The sequence below is a fragment of the Calidris pugnax genome, unplaced genomic scaffold (genome assembly GCF_001431845.1).
Source record: "Calidris pugnax isolate Ruff unplaced genomic scaffold, ASM143184v1 scaffold270, whole genome shotgun sequence".
Lineage (NCBI taxonomy): Eukaryota > Metazoa > Chordata > Aves > Charadriiformes > Scolopacidae > Calidris > Calidris pugnax.
This window is the reverse complement of record NW_015091277.1, coordinates 1,518,716-1,524,141: the sequence shown is the minus strand read 5'-3', so window position 1 is coordinate 1,524,141 and position 5,426 is coordinate 1,518,716. Positions and strand designations below refer to the sequence as shown.

At 52.1% G+C, this 5,426-nt stretch overlaps 1 protein-coding gene across 5 annotated transcripts in view; it reads right to left on the bottom strand.

Annotated features, from left to right (window-relative positions):
• TSKU (tsukushi, small leucine rich proteoglycan) overlaps window positions 1-5,426 on the bottom strand; it is a 27,917-nt gene that overhangs the window by 21,675 nt on the left and 816 nt on the right. Inside the window, exons 1-2 of one of the 5 annotated variants that reach the window (XM_014960598.1) lie at window positions 4,887-4,977; window positions 3,238-3,320 (exon numbers count right to left, since the gene is read on the bottom strand). The gene's annotated coding sequence lies outside the window, so the exon portion shown is untranslated. Of the gene's footprint in view, window positions 1-3,237; window positions 3,321-3,477; window positions 3,662-3,715; window positions 3,742-4,886; window positions 4,978-5,426 lie in introns of those variants that run through there. The other 4 variants (XM_014960597.1, XM_014960600.1, XM_014960601.1 and 1 more) reach the window with 4 other exon arrangements.

Sequence of the window (5,426 nt, the reverse complement as noted above, 5' to 3'; positions counted from 1 at the left end):
TGTGGGCTTTTCATTTATTTTTTGTGGTTGGTTTTTTTTGGTTTGGGGTTTTTTTTGTGTTTTTTTTTTTCTTCATGCACAATAATCTCCGGGCCTCTTTGCCGCCTGTGGCTCTCAGCGTGCAGCTGCAGACCCTCCACCGAGGAGATAATAAATACAATCCTGGCCGTTATTGTTGCAAACAGCACAGCTGGAGGCTCCCGACTCCTTCCCCCTCACGGCCTTTCTTCTCCTCCCTCCCTCCCCTTCCCAAATAATTCTTGCAACGTTGGCGCTGTGAACAATGAACTCCAGCAGAATCTCTTGGTGGAGCATCAGGAGCTGCCCCCACCCCGGCGAAGTGTGTGAGACACTCACTATGCCCAGCAGGTCTCCAAGAAGATTTGGGAAGGGGGGATTTGGGGAGGGAAAGGGGGGTCTGGGTAAAGCTGACAAAGGGTTTAGCAGCAGGGCATCATCCCCACCACAGTTCCCAGCCCAGATGGTGCTCAACTGGCTCAATGACATGGTGGTGTGGCATCTCCTGAGTTCTTTGCCTCCTCTCCCTGGCCCAGGATCCTCCAGTATCTCTTGGCTGGCACAGGGTCTTGGAGAGAGAGATCATCTAAAGTACGTTTGGAGAGTCACATCCCCAGCAGGACCCACTTGTCACCACTGATGTTACCACGAGTCCCCATTCTTAAGGTGTCGGGAGCCTCAGTTTCCCTCCCAACACCTTAAGATTGACTAACCCCCAGGCCTAAAGGTCTTCATTCCTGTGTGGGTATGGGGGTACCATCCCCAAATTCAAATCCCATCAGTTTAACTGGGAATGGAGCACAAGTCAAGACACCCTGGTCTCACCCCATGGAGAAGTCCCCTGTCAACGCCACCACTGCCACAACTGCTCCAGCCAAATGCCACCACTGTCCTCATGCACTGTGTCCAGCTCCTGCCTTGCCTGGACACTCCGGGGACACCAGCCTTTCTCTGCCTTCTACAAAATGTGCAGCCAGGCTGGGGGACAGGGAAGGGGACATCTAGGGAGGTGGTTGTGGTAAAGAAATAGCTAAGCACCTCTCAAATCAGTGTTTGTGGGCTTTAAATTGTGGCTGCCAATAGGAGACCTGATTCTCCAGGGACTTCTACCCACCCATGTGGACACTTCTGGCTCCATCCTGTCCCTATCCCTGTCCCCTTGTTTTTGGCACAGCTCCGTGACACTTCTGCCATGCCATGAAGATGCTGCAAGTCACCCAGCATGCACACAACCATCTTCCTTTTCCATTTAACCCCGTATTAAGCCACATCCTAACCCAATTTGACCTGGTTTCACTGACCAGAAGAGTAAGACTTCCCAAATTACAGCATCCTCACATGTGTCCTCTGTGCAGGCTACAACGGTGCTGGCCCCTTGCACCTTGTTCCTTCCCCCAAAGCCAGGGGAGGTCACCATGTTGCCAACACAGGAGATAGGGACATCACCATGGGACATTTGGGGACAGTCTAGAAGAGCAATATTTCCCCCCCCAGTGCATGATACTGGCCAGGTTCAGAGTTACCCTGTGACCCTGCAATCCTCTGAGTTGGAGATCTCATGCAAGAGGTTGCTCTTGGGTGGGAACGGAGCCTTTGCACCGGGATTAAAGGGCTTTGGAAGAAGGGTCTCCACTGCCCTGCTGCTTGAAACTTGGCCTCGCCATGTCCTCTGCTACAGACATCTCATTCTCAAGGATGGGAGGAAAACAGCCGATTTTGGGGTCGGGGATGTGCTCTGCCCCACTTGGAGAGCCCTGAGCAGATTTCTCACTTCAGACACAATGGGGGTGAGGAATCACATCTGGTTTGACCCATGTGCCCCGGCAGGGCTTTGCCTTTATATCTCAGGTTTTCCTGATGAGGGTTATCTTTTTCAAATAAAAAAAAAAAAAAAAAGAAAAAAAACAAAGATCCTTATTTCTCTGCTCACCCTTGGGCTCAAGCTGCTGGGCACGAACCAGGGGAAAGGAGAGGAGTGAGCATCACAGACACACTGGCAGCTAAAAAGAAGCAGGAGAGGGGAAAGGGGAAGGAAAAGAAAAGAAAACCCACAGATGCCGGCGCTCGGATATTACACACAGCACATGGCCCCCCCGGCTCGGCTACAGCAAAGATAAAAGCGGGGGTTTTTTGGGGGGTTTTTTGTTGGTTTTTTTTTTTTTTTAACATCTGTTTCTTCCACATGAATTTCCAAGTCTTTCCTCAGCTATTTTTTATTAACCTTCTACAGTTGTTTTTTTTTTTTTTGTTTGTTTGTTTTGTTTTTTTTTTCCACTTTGCCACTGCTCCAACAGGCAGGTTTCCAGCCGGGTTAATGCAACGCAGGAATGTCCTGCGCTAAGGCAGCCAGGTTGGTTTAATCTCCTGCAGAGTCTGCAAGGACTCCGGGGTGGGGTGGAAGAAGAAGGGGGATGGGGGGGAGACTCTCAGACCACGTATTTCCTTCCCTCCCCAGATGCACATGGGGAATAATAGTCCAGGAGGGAATGATGGAAACTCCCAGAAAAATAAATAAATTATATATATATATTTATAAATTGCAATACAAATGAAAGTATCAAGGCTCCCCTGCAATGAATGGCTGAGCCGTTCATACATTCGCTTCCCTAAGTCCAGGTGCCAAGTTTTAAGACAAGAAACGGCTTGCTCCAGCCAGCCTTTATCTCTTCCCAGCCCTCGGAAGTTTCTTTTGATAGCCTGCCAGGCGGCCAGCGTTGGGGCTACCGTGGCAGGGCCCCGGGGGGTGCCCCCAGGGGTCAGGAGGGCTGTCGGACAAGGATGCCTTGTCTTATCCCAGCCTCTGCTTCTCCCCACCAGCCAGCTGACAAGGGAGAAGGAGGAGGAGGAGAAGGAGGAGGAGGGAGAAGAGAGTGAAAGAGGAGGAAAAAAAAAAAAAAAAAACTCAAATACATTTGTTTTGGCAAATATCTGTTCTTAAGAACAACAAGAAACGGACAGAGCAAAGGCAAACACTAAAAAAAAAAAAAAAAAAAAGCAAGCAGTTAGGGATGGAGGGAAAACTCTAAACCTCCCGAAGACGGTGGCTCACCTTTTTCCTCCCAGCTCTGTCTCCTGCCGGGGTGGCACACACCGCTGGTCACTGCGGGGCTGGGGGAGCACAGGATGCTTTTTCCTATATTAGGAAAAAAAAAAAAAAAAAAAAAGCAAGCAGTTAGGGATGGAGGGAAAACTCTAAACCTCCCGAAGACGGTGGCTCACCTTTTTCTCCCAGCTCTGTCTCCTGCCAGGGTGGCACACACCGCTGGTCACTGCAGGGCTGGGGGAGCACAGGATGCTTTTCCCTATATTAGGAAAAAAAAAAAATAAAAAGAAGGTTTTTGCTTTTTTTTCTTGTTTTACAGCTTTTTTTCTCCCTATTTCCTCCCACCCATTCAATGCTGTTTTATTCCTTGCACTCGGTCTTAAAGAACAAGGGTGCAGGAGACCCATCACTCTGACCCTTCCCTTGTCGGTCCACCTCTCCCGTCAGAAATTAATGTCCCCTGGGATGTCCGTCACGTCCTCGTTCCCTCTGGGAATGTTGTAATTGCTCCCCGCTGCCTCCGCCAGCGGCTGCTCAAAATTCATTCACAAACCAGCAGCTTCTCCCCGCTCCTCCGGGATGCCGCAAGGGAAAACCCATCCAGCTGCTGCCACCCAACCCCCTGGGTACCGAGCATCGCTCAACCCCACGTACCCACCACCCCCGGAGAAGGACCAGGCGACGATTGAGAGCAGGTCAGGGCCTCACCGGGCCGTTTATAACCCATAGCACCTCCCACGTCCTCTCCCTCTGGGATGGTGGGTTGGGCAGGGACACCAGGAGCTTGCCCTCCGTGCCAGCAGGACGGCCAACACCAACCCGCTTTGCCTTGGTAGCACCTGGCTGGCGATGGACAATCAAGCTGGCCAAGTTTAGTCTCCAAATTCACCCAGTCAGAAATTAATGTCCCCTGGGATGTCCGTCACGTCCTCGTTCCCTCTGGGAATGTTGTAATTGCTCCCCGCTGCCTCCGCCAGCGGCTGCTCAAAATTCATTCACAAACCAGCAGCTTCTCCCCGCTCCTCCGGGATGCCGCAAGGGAAAACCCATCCAGCTGCTGCCACCCAACCCCCTGGGTACCGAGCATCGCTCAACCCCACCTACCCACCACCCCCGGAGAAGGACCAGGCGACGATTGAGAGCAGGTCAGGGCCTCACGGGGCCATTTATAACCCATAGCACCTCCCACGTCCTCTCTGGGATGGTGGGTTGGGCAGGGACACCAGGAGCTTGCCCTCCGTGCCAGCAGGACGGCCAACACCAACCCGCTTTGCCTTGGTAGCACCTGGCTGGCGATGGACAATCAAGCTGGCCAAGTTTAGTCTCCAAATTCACCCAGGGACGTACCGAGCTCCCTCCAGTCCTTCCACCACCTAACGCATCCAACCGCGCTCCTGATTCCCGGAGAGGAAGGTCTAACCCTGCTTTTTCCACAACCTTTCTTCTCCCTCTGTTTGCTCCCGCTCTCTACCGTGGTGATAAAACCGTGGAGAGCCCCAGATTTGGAGCTGGAGATCCCTGTGATTATTTCCAGCTCCACACCAGCCATCGGCACCGGCGGCTTCTCTGCAGCGCGATGGCACGGCGTCCAACCAACCATCCCCCAAGACAAGTTTCCTTCTGTAACTTCAGTGAATGCGGTTATTCAGGCTAACGGGCAGCTGATTTATCATGGCAGACACCCGGGGAAATCTTTCTGGCCGGGGCGGGGGGGGGAGGAAATCAAAAGCTGGAGGCTCCTCGCCCTGGAAGCTGCCGTGAGCAGAGCTCGTTACTCGTTACACCCGTGCTCGACTGCCTTCGCTGCCACCGAATTACTAATTACCTTCATTAACCGCGATGGGGAACGTCGGTTAACGGGGGCGATGCCACTTCCCCACGGCACAAACCGCCCCAGCTCCGTCCTCCTTCGCTTGCTCTCTCTCCTCCCCAAGCCTTCCCCAAAATCCCAAGCCGAGGGAGGAAAGTTGACGGACCCTTTTGTTTCCCGAGAGCTGGCACGTGTTGTGGTTTAACGGGGGGGGCTAATAAATCTGCCCGTGGTCTGCGCCTTTTAATGACTGCAGCATTAATAACAAGTTTCCATGGAGCTGCCTAAAAGTTTACAGGGTGTGTGCGTTATCAGGGGAACCCCGTGCTTTCTGACCTCCCGCTTCAAAAGTCATAACCAGCAGCTTTTTCTTTTTTTTTTTTTTTTGTTTTGGTTTTGTTTCTGCAATAAGATAATAAATAAATCCTGATCTCCTTCCTCTCCCTTTACCTCCCCCCATTCCCCCCTCCCCAAACACACACCTTCCCCTCCAGCTTAATCCACTTAAAGGCATGGGGAAATTCCCAGGCAGGGAGCTTTGCTCTGCTTTTATCA